At 38.0% G+C, this 20,030-nt stretch overlaps 1 pseudogene; it reads right to left on the bottom strand.

Annotated features, from left to right (window-relative positions):
• Nucleotides 1-1,309: 1,309 nt before the first annotated feature.
• Nucleotides 1,310-2,043, bottom strand: LOC109436474 (securin pseudogene; annotated as a pseudogene).
• Between the last annotated feature and the right edge of the window lie 17,987 nt (nucleotides 2,044-20,030).

Genomic DNA, 20,030 nt, shown 5'->3' with positions numbered 1-20,030 from the left:
AAGGCGGAGATTTAAGACAATTATTTGGTTTTAGTCACTTTTAAGCAGATTGACCATAGCAATTAAATTGTCAAAATGATTACTGGCTCACTGCTGTAGCCTTTTATACAAATGTGGTTCATTTCTTCATTTTTCATTTTGAAAAGTAAAGAAAAGCTTAGACAAGGAAGAACTTGTAGTTTGCAAAAAGCACATAGTCCTAAGGCGTTTATAATTAATAATCAGGCTGCCATTTCTGCAAGAAAAAAGGGGGTCATCTATTACATTAGCATGTACAAACAGCTTGGTTTATTAAATCTAAGCTGAGCCAAGATGTTTGTCATACACCAGCAGCATTGTCAGCATTGCAGAAGTAAAAAAAGTGAAAATTTTACCGGCGTCAGCATTGATTCACTCACCCTTCATGCAGTAACTAAATTAATGAAGAGTATATCCCTGAGGAAGAATCAGAGTTAGAGATTACTACATTTGAAAACTATGTCAGTTGAAAGTAGCAGGAAAGGAATTTGATTCAATTTAATTACAGCAAACATTTATTGAGCACTTACATATGTAACACTGCAGTAGCAGCAGGCATCTTAGATAAATGATACCTTTCTTCAAGTTTATAGAAGATATAGTGATATATTATAATAGTGTGAGGTATTGAAATAAAGGTTAGATGGAAACACATCATAGTAAGTCAAGAGATAATTAGCCCTGAGCCACAAATAGATCTTTGTTTGAATCATATCTCCACCAGTTATTATCAGCGTGATACTGGGCAAGTTACTTAATTTCTCTGAACCTCAACTTCCTCATCTGTAAAATGGGGCTCATAAGAATTGCTTTATATGGTTATAAAGATTGAATTGGATAGTATACACGCAGTGCAAACCTAGGATGTATTATATTCCTTTTGTTCTTCCCAGGATTAGGGAAGAATAAAATTAATTCCAGTGAGAAGAATCAGAGAAAGTATCACAGAGGAAGCTACAGAAACTTACTAGACGATGTGGTGAGGTGATTTCGTGTGCAGAACAGAATGAGTAGACGCACAGAGTTGTTGAAGTACATACATCTTTGGGCAGTGGTGAATGGTCCATTGTGACCAAACCAGAGAGAATAGGAAAAGGTTTGAAACCCAGAGCACAGAGGACTAATGAATGATAAAACTGAAAAAAAATAGGAAAGATCACTTTTACAAAGCAATGTTGGGAAAATGGAGTAACATGATTTGACATAATTTCAGAAAAATAACTTAGGTAGCTATATGAAGAATGACTACATGTGAACATTTAGAAGACTACTAAATAGCTTTTTTTAAGAGTCTGTTAAGAATTGTTTTATTAATACATACACACAATCTGTAAAGCACTAAGAAACCTAAACATCTAAGTCATAACAAACAGGTGGCAATTCAACATCCAGAGTTGACAGAATGCGTGAGGGAGACTGCAATGGATTGGACTCCCACGGTGGAGGGGGCATCTTCAGAGGTGAAGGGCGGCCTACGTGTAATGGCTTTTCAAATTCCCTGTCCTCATTGAGGAGTATGAGGGGCACTCCACTCAAGGGGAGCTGTGCAATCTGGTGCTCTTCAGGCAGGTCGAAACTCTCAAAATCTAGAGGCTTGAAGGGAAAGAATTTTTCTATTTCTGGATAGGTGTCATCTGAGGCAGGAACCAAGCTTTTTGCTTTAACAGTCTTCTCCGTCACCTTTTTGGCAGAGAAGGTTGTCTGTTTCTGTTTGATAGTTCCATTCATCTTTACCGACTTTTCTGTAGCTCTGTTGACAGTTCCCAAAGCCTTTCTGGCAGCTTTAGGTAAGGCTGGTGGAGCACCAAACATTTTGCCAACACGTGATGTTGAATCCTGAGATCTCCCATCTAAAGCTTTGACTGAAGGCCCAGACCCCAGCTTCAGTCGGTCCTTACGAGCCACACGGGTGCCTGGTTCTCCATTTTCCTTATCAACAAAGATCACAGTAGCCATTCTGGATTAACATCATTAGGATCAACAGCCAAAATCATCCACTATTCAGCCTCCAGCGGTTGCGCCACGCTCGGCCCTAAATAGCTTTTATAAATGTTAATGATGACATAAATTCTGGCCATAATGGTAAGAACAGATACGAGAAATGGCTATAAAAAGGATTCTGTAGTAGAATTTGCAAAATAAAATAAAAGCCCCTTTCTTTGGGAACCAGACTTGTAAGATTTAGATTCATCACATCAAAATTGTTTTCTTTTCTAAGGATTAGAAATTATTAATAATATTGCCTATTATAACAGTTGACTTATTTTTTAACAAAAGAAGTCTAAGGTCAAGATAACCTTTCCAATACATATTTGCATGTCTACACTGGAGATTTGATAATAAACTTAAATCCAATGCTTCCATTTCTTTGGTCTAGGTAGGCAGTGGTCTCAGACTAGCATGCATCAAAATCATCTAAAGGGCTTGTTAAAGCAGGCTGCTGTATATATGCCCATCATTTCAGTCTGATTCAATAGGTCTAGAATAGCATCCAATATTTTGCTGATCTAGAGACTACACTTTGAGAATCACTGGAGAATATATATAAAAGATCACTGGAGAATATATATAAAGGTTTCTCTCTTTGATGAAGGCTAGTGGGTTGCATCTGGGTAAGGGCTAATTGGATTAGCCCATTGGGGAGAATGGAAAAACTATTTCAATCTCTACTCTAAAGAAAAATAATCATGCAACTAGCCCATCTTTTCCCTCCTGTTTGAGCAGGAGCCTAGAAATTCCCTTCAGAGTTTTAGTTTGTAGGTTTTGGTTACTGAGTTCTGTCATTTGCCCCAATCATGAATGAGTCATATTAATTTCAGGCTTAGGATCATTTGGGCAATTGGAAGTTTCCATACTGAAGCAGAGAGCTCAAAGCCATGTAGGTAATATCCAATCCTTTAGGATATTGCATTTGACAGGAAATAAAATTTCATGTGAGTTTTTTTTTTAATTGGACACTGTCTTTTGGTACATTGAAATTTCCATCTCATTGCAAAGAAAATAAGAGAATGGTTTGACCACACACACACACACACACACACACACACACAAGCAAATGGAGTCATTCCTAATTTGCCAGTTCTTAAAACAATTGATTGTGGTGTGTGAGGTAGAGATATGTGTAGAGATGACAACCAGGTTAACTTGGATGGCTGGTGGACAAGAGCCAACAACCAAGATAGGAAGCCCAGGAGGAGGAGCAGATTTTGGCAGGAAGATGAGGTTGAATTTAAATTGTTACACAGCCTTCCAAGTGGAGATTTTCCACAGACAAAATTGGTTTGATGTTCAGGTGTTTGTCTGTATAAAAATAATAGTTACACCTATAATAGTTAAGGGATTGGATGGACTTGCATAGGAGGAAATCATAGAAGTCATGGCAGTCTTGTTCTTAATTTGCTAAGAAAAGCGTATATTATTTAAGCTGTTTTCAGAAAATAAAGGGAAGAAGGGTTTCGGAAACTTGAAGTATAAAGAGCTATTGTTAAAGCCACATTATGGGCATTTAAGGGCTATCTCTAAGCTTTGGATTTCTTCAGTGTAAGTCAACATGGATGTTTCACCATAAAATCCCCCTTGAAGTTACTATCAGTGAAAGAAAAATTGGACAAACTAAACTGATCCTTATTATGTTTTTGCTTACCACATGTATTTTTTATGTTCTTCGTGAGTTAATAGAACATTCAACCTAAAATCATCCCCTTTCTGGCCAACTGAAGACTTTTAAAACATTTAAAGTTATTGAAGATCTCAAACTTTTGGATCAATTCTAGTGAAATCAAATCATGTTATTAGAAACAATGATTCTTTTTATATCTGGGGCTTTTCTACATTTTCAACCTACATACTGTGAAAAAAATCATGGAATATTAAAGTTAGAGGAGACTCTAAAGATGATTCAATCCAACCCTCTCATTTTACAGGTTAGAGAACGTAGACCCTAAGTGGTTGACTAATGTGTTAGAGAAGATCTAAGTAAAGGCAGAGTCAGGGAAAGAATCCAGGTTCCCTGACCCCAACTCTGGTGCTCTTTGCCCTACGATATGCTGCCTAACTTCCTGAAACACCCCTTGCCACTCCCAAAATCATTTCACTACACACAGAGATCAGTCTTTAAGTGGGCACACTTCCTTTCCTATTTCTCTGTAAAGCTTAAACAAAAACTTTAATCCAGAAACAGAATATGAAAGAAACATCTCCTAGGAACCATTTACTGGGATTTGGGGGGACTTTTCCCAACATTCTAAGTTGAAAAATAAACAGAGCAAATTAAAACTAGGTGTGACCGAAAAAATATTTCTTTCTAGTCAGCACTTCCTTTTCCATCCTTAAAAAAAAAAATCAGCACTTCTTTTTTCCACCCTTAAAAAAAACCTTAGGCTTCTTCTATACATGCACCAATTTTACAAATAAGACCAATGAAGGATCATGTTGCCAATAGTGATGCCAAACTGATTTGACTGACTCATTTGGATTTCATGTAGATGCAACTTTAGACTATATCTATACCTATCTACTTTTCTATAGATATATGTGTATATACATATATTTGTATGTGTATATTTTCTGTTTCTTCTAGAATGAGTTTCTTAAGACAAAGGAAAACAAAAGAACCAAGTCATTGTGTTTCTAACACACCCTGAGTTAACTCACATGAGGAAAGAGAAATTAGTAGGTTTTAAAAACATATGAATTAAATGCCCCATTCAGTTGAAGAGTGCCAAGTGAGTCACCTTTAGAAGGAGGCCCTCTGGCATCATGGATAGGGGGTTGGCTTCCTGTGTTAGGTTTAAACTCTGCCAATAGAGATCACTGCTCTGACTGATTCAACAGCTCTGCTTGGTTTTTCAAAGCACAGCTGTACTTCTGTAGGGCCATGGTCCCACCAAGCCACTAGGAATGTGGTGGGTTTAATGGAGATTATGTTAGTCCACTGGGGGTCAGACAGCTCTTCCCTCCTCTTCCTATCATCAATTTTATCCTTAGTATCTTTTCATTTAATTGCAATGTCTTAAGGAGTTCAAAAAACATTTCCTCAAACAACTGTGTCCTTTCTTTTCCCCAAGAGGCCCTCTTTCATTTTTTAGTAATAACTGACCTTCAGTGTAGGTGATACCAGTAAATTCTTACATAATAAATATATTTGAAGATATTCTCCTTCCGGGGTTTTAATATGTAAACAAAACTAAGTAATTTTTTGAAAGAATGATTTTACAAGTTCTTGCGTCTGTTCTTTGAATCCAAGGATGGCATGTTTGAGGACATTTTCTCTGTGCTCCACTAACAGAAATCAAAACTGGATTTACTTTTTGCATAAAATTTAAATGCTGTGTTCCCCAGTCAAATTTTCCAAGGATGTCCTTTCCCGAGAACTAGTCCATCATACACCTATGGATCTTACTCTTTTGCACTCCCTGGACCAGCCTGTCTCTTCAGATGGTCTCTTCAGATTTACAAACATGGAAGGGAGAGAATTCTAAGGATTGGTCTTACACGACATTTCAAAAGCAGGTGATAAAACATAAATGAGTCATCTTGACATCCCTGCTTATTCAAGGAGGCATCAATGTCAAGCTGAGTAAAATGGAGAAAAGGCACGATCACCCCACATCTTTAATCCACTTTTCCAAGTGCTGAATCATTACCAGTTGCACCATCTCATATCCCATGCATTTGGCTCCTGACAAGTGCCCCATCATGCTTGCTCAGCTCTGGACCCATTTCGGTCCTCCGGAAGACTGCGCACAGTTTCCTGGAGGCTCACGTTTCAAGGGAGGCTCCACAAATGAGTCATTCTTTATAGGTGAACAGAGTATTTTATTTTTAAACAAGGGAAAACCCACACTGGGCTGCAGGCACACCCTCAGCTAACTCCTCACGCAACTTGCGTGTGAAAACTGGTGTGTCAGTGCTGGCCTGGAGTTTATGTGCAGACACACCCTTTGAACCATGTGCTAAAGGCGGGAGAAAATACCTTCTTCCTTTTTGTCCTCCCTGTCTCCTCAGTACATCTGGTCAAAAGCCAGTCAATTCATCTGAGTCAAGGACAAGGAGTTACCTGCTCCGTGTAAAATAATTTTCCCTGTGACTCATTGTTCTTGATGAGGTCTCATGTGTGCCTACCGTAAGGTTAGTGCAAGTCTGCTAATTGTCCTAGGACATGAGAGGCAAACACCTATGGAACTTTAAATAATGGAATAACTTCTGTGCTTGATAAATAATCTCTGGTTTAAAAACAATTCTAGAGGCATTGCAGGTAGCACTAGCTAACTAAAACTTAAAATGGTTTCCAGAGAACCCAAGAATGTCAATTCAACTGTAAGAGCAGAGCAAATTATATTTTTAGATTGAACAGATTTATTATTTGAGCCATCTATGTGGCTCATGTGATTTGTCATTTCTTCCAGCTTCACTGAACTTGTTTCCTATTATTTTCTTCACATAGTCTGTCATAAACAATTTTTATAGCTTATGTCCTACTACCTCTCATCTTATGCTTTTGGTATTTTGCATTTGCAAAGCACTTCAGTCTTTACAAAGGAACTTTACTCATGCATTCTTTTCATTTTTGATCCTACAACCTGTGAGGTTGGCAGCTCTACATCCTCATGGTCCTCTTGAGGAAACTGGAGGTTCAAGCGTTCCAATGATTTGTTATAGGTCACATTACCAGTAAAGCACAGGACTGTGGCTGAAACCTTGGATTTCAAATGCTAAGTTGCCTTTTAACCCCACCTGCTCACTGTTGCTACATACTTTTCTGTCTTGAAGGCTTTGCAGACACTAATATTACCCTTGCTTGTCTCTACCTCTCTCTCTCTCTCTCTCTCTCTCTCTATATATATATATATATATATATATATAGCCTTTACTACCTATCCAGCTCACAGATTCTCCAAAGTTCTGCATGTGTGGGAGAGGATAGTGCTGGGTAATGAGGCTAGTTCATTCTCTCCAATTCTTTGTAAAGTAAAGCAGATGTGGGGGCTATATGGCTCCCAGGAGAGATGCGGAGGTGTAATCAGAATAGATTGACTTCAGTCCATGTAAAATGTCTCCACATGGTGCAATTTGAGATGGAAGGGTACTTCAAATTATCGCCTCTGCAATGTAGTCATGCTGCCTAATATGCCCAACAGTAGATGTACACGCCTTAAAGGCATGGCTTTTATGAAAATCTTTGTTTTCTTTTTTCTTTGTTTCTTTCTTTCTTTTTTCTTTTCCTTCGTCATTCCTTCCTTCCTTGCATATCTCTCTCTCTCTCTCTCTCTCTCTCTCTCTCTCTTGCTCGCTCTCTTCTCTCTCTCTCTCTCTTCTTTTCCCAGTGTAGGGATGCCAGGTGTGATAGTTAATCTTTAGAGACGGCCCCAAACAATTCTGTTTCTCCATTGGTATGTACTGTCCCTCTCATCAAAAGGTGGAGTTCGTGATTCCTATCCATGAAGCTAGGCTGGGCCTACAAAGAAAGTAATGTGCTAAGACTTCTAAGCACAGGCATTGAGAAGGCCGGGAAGCTTCTGCTTCCTTCGTTTTGGAGCCATAAGCCACCATGTCAGAAATCCAGGTTGAAGAGACAGGCCATATGGAGAGGACTTGGAAGATGAGAGGCTTTTAGAAAGGGGTCTGTGGAAGCTCAAAAGGAGTCGACCACCAATTCCTATCTGTAGCCCAATGGCCATCTGACTGTCACCTCATAAGAAACCCCAAGTGAGATGGATAGAGGAACCCAACCAGGTCCTAGCGAATTCAGAGAATCATATAATACAATAAAAACAGTTGCATTTTAAGCCACTAAGTTTATAGATTTTTTTTTTAAATGCAGCATAACTGGTTACTTATCTCTAGTCTGAATATTCAGTAACCTTTAGCAAGTCCTTGAAAATCTAGAACCAAAATAGGCCAGTTTGGAACAGATTTGGGTGATGTACGGCAGTGTGATGGTAAATAGTATATGAGGTCGGACAATGAAGTTCACAAACTCATCCTAGAAAAAGTGTTACATGCCTCATTGTTGAACATCACTATGGTCACCTTCCAAGTACCCCCCTTGGGAAGCTATGCACTGACGCCAGCGCCTAGTCCACCCTTCAAAGCAATTTTGGAACTCTTTTTCTGGAATGACCATCAGAGCTGTTGTCATAGTACCCTTGATGTCCTGAGTGTTATCAAAATGTCTTCCTTTCAATATTTTCGTTATCTTCGGGTAAAGAAAGAAGTCACTGGGGGCCAGATTAGGTGAGTTGGGAAGGTGTTCCAATACAGTTATTGGTTTACTGGCTAAAAATTCCCTCACAGACAGTGCTGTGTGAGCTGGTGCATTGTCGTGATGCAAAAGCCATGAATTGTTGGCAAAAATTTCAGGTCGTTTTCACCTAACTTTTTTCACACAGCCTTTTCAGCACTTCCAAATAGTAAACTTGGTTAACTGTTTGTCCAGTTGATACAAATTCATAATGAATAATCCCTCTGATATCATCAGTGCAACAAGTTCGTGAACTTAATTGTCAAGCCTGGTATGGTGGATTGGGGAAAGAGAGTTTATGCCAAAGATGGAATAGGAACCCAGAACAGAGAAATGGTAAGAAAGAAAAAGCAATATTTCTTATAATTTTTAGTTCAGTTCTATGTAACTGTGACTCTCTTACTTATTTAACAGATTATATTTAAAATAGAGGAAAATGTTGCCAAAAGCACAGGTTTGCCTGCACGTGAGAGGACATCTATTTCTTTATTTGTGGCCATTCCTGGGTGCAAGAATTGAAAAGGATACTCAACGAAGAAAACTCACCCAGTCATGCTTTTTAGGAATTGGACCAAGCAAATAATGAACTTAACCCAGTGGATCTTTGTATTTCTAGAAAAAAAGCATGTTGTTTGGAACATGGGTGGCATTTGGAACTTTTTTCCCCTCAGTTGAATTGACCAGGGGCTCCTCCACCAGACCCTTGAGTGGCTAAGGTGCAGGTAAAGAGACTCTCAGATATACCCCTGGATTGCTTCTGGGCCCTAACTGTCTTCCATCCAAAGGAGAAAAAGTGGATCATCGCTTGTCCGTCTATTATTTGTCCTTGGATTGTCTGTCTACCTGGAATGGCCACAAAACCTTGGATAAAGCTAAGAAATTTGGAAGAAACCTGTAAGTTAAAACTAACTCAAAGTCACTTGCTTCTTCTATTTATTTATTTGGTCTGAGATGATTCCCACATTCACTTACCATATGGCATTAAATCATTCTGGTCCTTGAGTTATTATTACATGATTCAAAGAGTATAATTTACAGAATTGCCAGCCCAGGCTGCACTCTGTCCCACACCAAAAAAAGACCACAAGGAGGAGAGAAGAAAAATGACTGTTTCCTGGTAGCCCATATTTACGCAATTTTCTTTCACCACAGATTGTTTTGGCAGTCTAGACAGAGTCTTGTAAAATCCTTCCCTGATGTCATCCACATCCTTCCTCGATAAGTTCAAAATGAGTCCGGAGTGAGCATGGCTCCTCTAGCAAAGTCATACAAATAATTAGTGCAGTGCCACCCTGGAGAGGCCTTTGGACTCCAGTGGTTGCCACATGAAGGAACGGACTGATGAGCTGGCCACCAGATTATGTAAATATGTGGCGGAGAATGCAGCTGCTGAAGGGAAGAAAGAAACACACATATGGGCATTTCATGGTTTGAAAGAACTCTGTGGAAAACAAAACAGATTAGAGAGAGAAGGAGGCTAGAATCAGGGAAAGAAAGATTAAGGAAATTATTTTCTTACTTAAGCCAGGGACACATGCTGAAATTAATGATTCCTTAAGAGACAATTTAAAACTGTGTTTGTAGGTGAATATATTGGGTCTTAGTTCTATCGTTTTTGTGTAGGGGAAAAACGTTTCCAAGTTAGGATTTGAAAGTCAGGTTATGAGAGCTGGGATTTATTCTTTTATCATTTTATTTATTTTTGATCCATCAGTAGAATAATACATTACACACACCAAAACATATGAAATAGGATAGAGGATACAAAGCAATGTCCTTCTTCAAAATATACACAAAGATAACAAAATATACACGATAGTTTCAAACAGTTATTAGGGTGATAGCCTCATTAAAAATCAATTACAATTTGTTAGAAAAGAATTCTGGATCAGAAAACGTAAGGACAGAATATTCACCTATTAAAGTTTTGAAAATTTTCTTTGTGCTAAATTTTTATTTGGTTATATACTTCTGGTCTTCAGGGAGACTTCAAAGAAGGATGCTTTTCACACCACGCTTTTAATATTCTCTTCAATTTAGTTAAATCCTTTCAAAAATGAAGGTATATAGAAAGGAGTAAGAAATGTTTGATTCTGTTCTTACATTTTCTCTGCAGTTGGTTATTTCAGAAACAGGAAATACTTTGGCATATGCTTTTTTTCCTGAACCCTGATGTGTTTCTCAAATCCTCAGCCATTCCTCTCTAGTCACATGTCAAATGTCTTCTTTCATGCCCTCAATTTCTTTCTGGATTGTTCTAATACCTTTCTAAATATTCTTTTATACAGCCTCCACTAGGAACTCAAACACAAATCTAATCATGTTCTCTCCTAACTTAAAGCCATTTGATAACCTCTATATTCCTTACCATGCCCTGCGAGGGCCCCTAATTTGTCCTCTACTGAACCCCATTTTCCACCACTGCCTGGACCTTCAGGTCCTTTAAAGTGTCCAATGTTTTGGTCAAGTCCTGCCCCTCCTTTACTAATACACCCCACTTCATCTGCCTGACAGATTACCACTCATTCTTTTTGCTTGTTTCATTTTATTTTTCTCTGCTTTGTTATTTTGTTCTTTAGATTCCACATATAAGCAAAATCACATTGCATCTGTCTTTCTCTGTCTGACACACGTTCCTCCACAATACCTTCCAGGTCCATCCATGTCACCGCAGATGGCAAGAACCTATTCCCTCCCATGGCCAAGCAATCTTCCATTGTATATATGTACCACCTACTCTTTATCCAGTCATCCATCAGTGGACACCCAGGCTGCCTCCACTTCTTGGCCATTGTAAACAATGCTGCAATGAACATATGGATGCACATGTCCCCTCAAAGTAGCTTGGGTTTCTTTGAATAAATACCCTAAAGTGAAGCGATTACTGGGTACTTCACAGTCTCTTGTTATAGCCTTTGTTTTAAAGTCTATTTTGTCTGATATATGCATTGCTACCCCAGCTTTTTGTTTGTTTGTTTCCATTTTCATGAAATATCTTTTCCCATCCCCTTACTTTCAGTCTGTGTGTGTCTTTCTATCTGAAGAGAGTCTTTTGTAGGCAGAATATGTGAAGGTTTTGTTTTCTTATCTACTCAGACACCCTGTTTTTTATTGGAGCATTTAATCCATACTTTTCAGTTTAACTGAAAGTACTGTTGATAGATATGTAATTATTGCCATTTTATTATTCATTATTTTGATCTTTTGTTTTCCCCCTAACAGTCCTTGTAATACTGGTTTGGTTAGCTTTTTCTTGTCTAGGAAGCTCTTTATCTCTCCTTCAAGTCTAACTGATAACTTTGCTGGAGAGTAATCTTGGTTGTAGAGTCTTTCTTTTTATTACTTTGCATATTTTATCACTTTGAATAATCCCTACTGGTCTGTAAAGTTTCTGTTGAGAAATCAGCTGACAGCCCCCTTTTAGGTAGCTAATTCCTTTTCTCCTGCTGTTTTTAAGGTTCTCTCTTTGTTTTTAACCTTTGGCATTTCAATTATGGTATGTCTTGGTGGAGCTATTTGGGTTTATCTTGTTTGGGATTCTCTGTACTTCCTGGGCTTGTATGTCTATATCCTTCACCAGGTTAGAGAAGTTTTCCATCATTATTTCTTCAAATACGTTCTCAATTCCTTGCTCTCTCTCTTCTCCTTCAGGGACCCTTATGATGCGAATGTTGGTACGCTTGATGTTGTCCCAGGAGCTCCTTAAACTCTCTTCATTTGGGGGGATTCTTTGCTTTTTTTTTTTTTGCTATTCTGATTGGGTGTTTTCTCATACCTTATCTTCTAAATTGCTGATTCAGTTCTCTTCTTCATCTACTCTATTGTTGATCCCCTCTAATGTATTCGTTTCACTTATTGTATTCTTTATTTCTGACTGCTTCTTTTTTATTTTATATATCTCCATTTTTGTGTTTCCTATCTCTGTTGAACTTCTCCCTGAGATCATTGAGCATCCTTGTATCCATTGTTTCAAACTCTGCATCTGGTAGATTGCTTGTCTCCATTTTGTTTAGTTCTTTTTCTGGAGCTTTGTTCAGTTCTTTCATTTGGGGCACATTTCTTTGTGTCCCGATTTTGGCTGTCTCCCTGTGTTTGTTTCTATGTATTAGGAATATTGCCTGAGAGGAGGCAAGCATAGCCTTTACTTCTCCACCATCTTGACTGGAAAATGCCACTCATTCTTTGAGAAACAAACTGCATAACATCCTATCAATCTGTGTGGTCCTACTGGGCTCCTTTAATTGACCAGTCATGGTTCCACGTCCCACAGCTGACACCACATGAAAACACATCTTGGTCACCTTTAAACTGGCTACAGCTTCTGCCTGAACTCACTACAATATGTATCGCAAGCTGACCGTCCCCAAATCTGTGCCCTCCCAGTCTCTAGCTCTGCTCTGTCACTCAGAGAGGTTTACCTCTCTGACTCTGACAATTTTTTAAATCTTTATTTTTATTGAGATATAATTGACATATAACATTGTATTAGTTTAAGGTGTACAATGTGTTGATTTGATACATTTATATGTTGCCGTATGATTCCCTCCAAGGTGTTAGCTAATACGTCTATCACATTATATAATTATCATTGTTTTATGTGGTGGGAACACTTAAGATGTCCCCATGTTTGTTGTGGCATTATTTATAATAGCCAAGATACAGAAACAATCTAAGTGTCCTTCAATAAATGAATGGATAAGGAAGTTCCGGGATATATATATATGTATATATTTCCTCTTTGCATATATATATATATATATATATATATATGCAAAGAGGAAATATATACATATGTATGTGTATATATATGTGTGTGTGTGTGTATATATATATATATATATATATATATACAACAAAATATTATTGAGCTGTGAGAAAGAAGGAAATCCTGTCATTTGCAACAACATGGATGAACTCTGAGGGCATTATGCTAAGTAAAATAAGTCAAACAGAGAAAGACAAGTACTGTATGTCTTTGTCTGATCACTAATATGCAGAATCTAAAAAAGCCAAACTCATAAAAACGGTGTAGAATGATGGTTATTGGGGAGAGAGGGCAGGGGGAGAAATATGTTTAAGGGTATACACTTGCGACAAGTAGATAAATAAGTCCTGGAGAGCTAATGAACAGCATAGTTATTATAGACAATGCTACTGTATTATATACTTCAAAGTTGTTAAGAGACTAGATATGACTCAGGACTTTCATGTTAGTCTGCAACTACCATTTGTGTCATTTGCCTTGATTATCCCACTCTCAGTTGTGGGGCTTAATATTTTATCAGACTTTCTAGGTTGGCACACTGGCTTAAGTTTCCGTCCGCTCAGCCGACAAAGAATTCCCCAGTTCCCTTAGGGATCCCATAAAAGGCATGCTCTATTCTTCTCCAGTAAAGACCAGCTTGTATTATCATAATGTTTTTACCAGGCAGAAAGTTCTTAACAAGCAATCGTGGTCTCTTACTCATTTTGGTATCCTCAGGGCATGATTTAATACCTGGTACATAGCAATGTTGAAGAAGTAGGTGTGAATCTCCAATTTCCCACCTATTCATCTCATTTTGCCCAGCTGCTTTATCAGATTGCTTGGAATAGAGTGGGCCCTCAACAATTATTTTTGGATTAAATGAATACTGTTGTTAATTTCCCTCTATCTTGCTTGACTTGTTACACAAATAGTGTTTGTAATTTTAACTGAAAAAAGGGTGGAACATAAAGACACCTTGGAAAACAAAGAAATATTATGGTTATAGCCTTCTAAATTCAGCATTGTGAACTCAATTTAGAAATTAAATTGGGAATACTTCCTTAATTAAAAATTTGTGACTATGTGGGAAAGCATGCTGGTATATTATTGCCTATGACAAAAATAAAACAGGCTTTCAAACAGGTGCATCAGAGAAGTAACATTAAAAAGCAATTATTTTCAAACTCTTTTTAAAAATGTACTCACAAAGAAATGTATTCCAAAAGTATTTAATGATAGTTTGAAGAAAAATAACAATAACTTATTTTGAAAAGCTGTGGATCCCCAGTAATATTAGTCATGGATATATCATAAATATCAATGACAAATAACAAATCTAAAAGTCATTTAAGTAGATTTTTGAATGGTCCTTCTTCCATTTACTTATCATGTTTCCATCATTCATTCACTCAACTGCTATGTGCTAATGATTGTGCAGGTATGATGTTTATCATACTCTGAGAGGGGGAAAAAAAAGCCTATTTAAGGCATAAAAGGTTTGGCTATCCAACTTAACCTTCTCTAGTCACCCAAATCTTAAAATAATGAGGTACGGTCTGTATATAATTCAATTTCACTTATACTTTGGAAAATATAAATTAAAACTGCAATGAGGTAGTATTTTCACCTATTAGTTGCAATACGTAGCATGAGAATAGTAGGTGTTGGCGCTCATGTGAGGTAACTGATACACTCACACATGGCTGTACAGGTGTAAATTGCCAAAACCGCTCCAAAGAACAATTTGATAAATATACAGAAAAACTGAAAATGTGTTTGCTGTATGACCCAACAGTTCCACCTTTATACAGTTCTTCAAAAACAAAACAAAACAAAAAGAACCCCTCTCAATCTATATATACAAAGGGACATAATCATTGCAACATATTTTTGTATCAGCAAAATAAATAACTCCCTTAATTTCTATTGGTAGGTAACAAAATAAATAAATTGTGGTATATGTATAGGATGGTCTAGGCCAGTTAAAATCATGATGAGTGTATCTAAAATTTATATTGATGAATGAAACATCTGCAAAATTATATATTGACTTATGTAAATTTAAAAGCACAAATAAAATGACAGCACATGGATACTACTATAGTCATGTAGAAGGACGAAAACTGATTTGGAAATGTACATTCAAAACTTATTTTGGTCATAGCCTCTGGGAAGAGGGGAGAAGAATGAGCCTTAGAGGATCATTTTTAAGAAATTAATCTGTAAATTTTTATTTCTTAACAAACACTGGCAGCAATCATGACAAAACATTAACAATTGTTAGCTCTGGGTGGTGGAAATATGAGTATTTGTTATATTACCCTGTGAACTTTTCTATATTTCTTCCATTTCTCCAATAACATACACAAATGAGGGCAAATTAACACTGACACCCAAACCACAATGGCTTGTAGCCTCATCTGCCAGCTCAGGACTTTGGTCCAAATGCAAAGGACACCATTGGGGGTCCTTGGGCATCTCTTTTGTCTGCAGGAGCAAGGCTACTCAGGTGCTTCCACTGCAGGCTTGCTGTTTTAGTCCACTCAGACTGCTATACCACAATACCATAAACTGGGGGCTTATAAGCAACAGAAATATATTTTTCACAGTTTTAAAGGCTGGGAAGTCCAAGATCAAGGTGCCTACATATTTGGTGTCTAGTGAGGGCCTGCTCCTGGTTCCTAGACAGATGTTTTCTCATTGTGTCCTTATAGGGCAAAAGGGGCAAAGGAGCTCTCTGGGGTCTCTCTCTCTCTCTCTCTCTTTTTTTTTTTTTTTTTGTAATTAAAGTTTATTGAGGTGACAATTGTTAGCAAAGTTACATAGATTTCAGGTGTACAATTCTGTATTACATCATCTATGTATCACATTGTGTGTTCACCAACCAGTCAGTTCTCCTTCCATCACCATATATTTGATCCCTTTTACTCTCATCTACCATCCCTCGCCCCGCCTACCCTCTGGTAACCACTAAACTATTGTCTGTGTCTATGAGTTTTTGTTTCTTCATTTGTTTGTCTTGTTCCTTTGTTGTTTTCAGTTTTATATACCACATATCAGTGAAATCATACGGTTCTCGACTTTCTCTGTCTGACCTATTTCAGTCAGCATAATAATCTCAGGATCCATCCAGGTTGTCGTAAATGGTTCTATTTCATCTTTTCTTATGGCAGAATAGTATTCCATTGTGTATATATACCACAACTTCTTTAAACAATCATCTATCAAAGGACATTTTGTTGTTTCCATGTCTTGGCCACCGTAAAAAAAAGCTGCAATGAACATTGGAGCACATATATCTTTATGGATAAATGTTTTCAGATTTTTTGGGTAGATACCCAGGAGAGGGATTGCTGGGTCATATGGTAATTCTATTCTTAATTTTTTGAGGAACCTCCACACTGCCTTCCATTGCGGCTGCACCAATCTACATTCTCTCTGGGGTCTCTTCTTTAAGGGCACTGATCCATTTATTTATTTATTTATTTATTTATTTATTTATTTATTATTTTTTATTAGTTTCAGGTGTACAAAACAATGTAATAGACATTTATTATTTATATCCCTCATACAGTGATAAACCTCCTCCCCCCATCTACTACCCCTCTGACATCGCATACAGCCATTACTACATTTCCACTGTCTCTGTTCCTAATGCTATACTACACTTCTTGTAACTATATATGTATATATATATATATATATATATATATATATATATATATATGTATATGTATATATGTATATATAATTGTAGTTGACATTCATTATTGTTCAGCTTCAGCTTCAGGTGCACAGTGCAATGACACTCATCCATTTATGAGGGCTCCACTCTCATGGCCTAATCACCTCCCAAAGGCTACACTTCCTAATGCCATCACACTGGGGATTAGATTTCCGCATATGAATGTATGGGGGACACAAACCTCACTGGGGCCCAAGGAAGAGGCATTATCCTTGGGCACCAAAGTCCAGAATGGCAGTTAGGCATGAAAAGGAACAATTCCATGTGCTAAGAGCACAGTAGAGGTAAAACAAAATGATGTGGGAGCACAAGTTAGGGACACATAAACACTGCTTGGGGGAGTCTCCTTCCAGAAGCATAGACCTAGCTGGTTATATGGCTTACAGCTCGACTTACCCTCTGCTACCCGGCACAACTCTGGTGTCACACTGCAAAGGGATAATGCACATCCAATGTCAGTACAAGTGACACATCAATGAAGAGCTAAGTTTCTTCCTGACTTCCTCTCAGACCCAACCTGTGGCCTGCTGCCACTGGCATTGTGATCGCTCTATGACACACGTTTCAACACGTCACTCCTAAGGAGATCCTTTGTCCACAGGATCAGATCCAAGGTCCTCAGAATAGCAAATGAAATCCTTCTTGGTCTGGGTCCTCTTACCTGCCTGTTCTCTCTCCACCCTCCCATTTCCATACATCACTCTCTGTAGCCACCTAAGCTCCTTTCCTGGCCCCTAAACATACCACCCTCTTTTTCTAGCCTCCATATCTTTACTTTGCACAAGTTCTTCCCCTGCCTGGGATGTCCCTTTCCCTCCTGCCCACTAAAGGGGACACTTATCTCATCCATGGAGCCTTCCATGACTCCTAAAGCAGAAATGATGCCAACATCCACCTTATAAAAACCATATTGTAAAAGATGGTTTGCAGGTTTGTTTTCACGCTAGACTGATTTTCCCAATGTCAAGTTTCTATATTACTAATTTCTGTACCCCTTTCGTAGCACAGTGCAAGACCCAAAATGAGCATTTAATAAATATTTGATGACTTGAAGTAAAGAGTAATCTTCAAGGGGAATATCCCAGAAAGCACTTTTAAATGCCAAATAGGAACGATCTTCAGCATTCACTGCTGTTTTGTATTATCTATGTCATCACTATTCTTTATTACCATAGCTAATCAAGAGTTGTCATTAAACATAAGACTTTCACGTGGAGGAATGCAGGGAAAAAGCTTTCCCAAGAGAAAATATGAAAAACACTCACAATAGCAGAAAGATGGTGGTGCTTACAAACTACTATAAGAAAACCTTCTAAAATACCTCACCTTAAAGAAAGAAAAATATAAGGGGGATCAAATATATGGTGATGGAAGGAGAACTGACTCTGGGTGGTGAACACACAATGAGATTTATAGATGATGTAATACAGAATTGTACACCTGAAATCTACGTAATTTTACTAACAATTGTCACCCCAATAAATTTAAAAAAAAAAAAAAAAGATCTTTAGGGCAGTAAACGACTCTGTAAGACACTATAATGATGGATACCTGTCATACATTTTTCCAAATCCACAGAATGTACAACACCTGCAGTGATCCCTGAGGAAACTATGGCCTTTGGATGATTATAAAGTACCAATATAAGTTCATCTATTGTAACAAGTTCATTCCTCTGGTGCCAGCATGTTGATAATGGGGGAGGCAGTTGGTGGGGGGGCAGGGGTGTACGGGAAATCTTTTCCTCCTGCTCAGTTTTTCTGTGAACCTAACACTATTCTAAGAAATAAAACCTAGTTTTTAAAGAAAAGAAAAAAAGAGAATAAAAGGAAAGAAAAGTATGAAGTTACCCTCTAAAGACCTATAGGATCTTACAAAAATAGCGACAAATATTCTCCAAAGGGCTTTAGTTGGATTAGCTCTCTCACTATTCATTATAAGCATTTGATGTATTTTTATGGCACCCATTCCACAGAAGAGAAAACTGAAGCACAGAGGCTGAGCAATTTGTCAATATCGCATGACTAGCAAGCAGTAATTGGAATCCAGTCAGTTTGGCTCCAGAGACTTAAGCTCTCTATGTTATATTATTTTCATTACTTCCTGTCATTAGTTTATATTGCTAGGATTTGCTTTCTTTATTTTTCCATTAAATTTATCACTCGATATTCATTTGCTTTATACAAGTCTCATTTCTTAAAATATGAAAATATTTCCATGGTGGTTGGTAAGCAGACACTGTTCTGAGTACCACACACATACACACACACCACAAATAAAGCCTGGAGTGACCCTGACCCCTGCTCCAGATCTATGGCCCCAGTGATGGTGATGGGATGGTATCCATGTAATTCTGGTTAAATATAGTTAATACCAGCCATAAGCATAATAAAATCAATGTAGGAACCTCAGCCTATTGACAGTAGTAAGGTAGGGGAGAGGTTCACTGAGTTCTTCAACAAGGGTTGGGAAGGAACCACACATCTGTGCCCATCCTCAGGGCATTTACTGCCTGTGGACAGAACGTCAGCTTTGCATTAGATAGAAGGCAGTTTGCTGCTCAGCTCCACCATCCACTAAACATACAGCTTTACGCAAATGACTTAAACTTGTGGAACTTCACTTATGGATGTTGCTAACCTTTCATGGGTAAGATAAGAAGTAAATAATAAAAAGAACGTACAGTGCTTAAATTAGTGTTTGGCACATAGCCGTTGCTCAGAGATGTTAATTGCTAGGCATTATTGTTGTTATGTAAAATAGGCACAGTAATATTGTGCCCTTTATAAGGTGGTTATAACCATTGACTCCGTCAATACAAGCAAAGCTATCAGAAACATGCCTGACACAATTAAGTTCACGAACTCATCCTAGAAAAAGTGCTATATACCTCATTGCTGAGTATCACTATGGTCACTTTTGAAGTACTCCCCTTGGGAAGCTATGCACCGATGCCAGCACCTAGTTCATCCTTCAAAGCAATTTTGGAACTCTTTTTCTGGAATGGCCATCAGAGCTGTCGTTGTATTACCCTTGATGTCCTGAATGTCATCAAAATGTCTTCCTTTCAATATTTTCTTTTTCTTTGGGTAAAGAAAGAAGTCATTGGGGGCCAGATCGGGTGAGCAGGAAGAGTGTTCCAATACAGTTATGTGTTTACTGGTTAAAAACTCCCTCACAGACAGTGCTGTGGGAGCTGGTGCATCGTCGTGATGCAAGAGCCATGGATTGTTGGCGAAAAGTTCAGGTCGTCTAACTTTTTCATACAGCCTTTTCAG

Source organism: Rhinolophus sinicus, chromosome 16 (assembly GCF_057876585.1).
Source record: "Rhinolophus sinicus isolate RSI-liver-muscle chromosome 16, RSI-T2T, whole genome shotgun sequence".
Lineage (NCBI taxonomy): Eukaryota > Metazoa > Chordata > Mammalia > Chiroptera > Rhinolophidae > Rhinolophus > Rhinolophus sinicus.
This window is presented reverse-complemented; position numbering and strand designations above follow the sequence as displayed.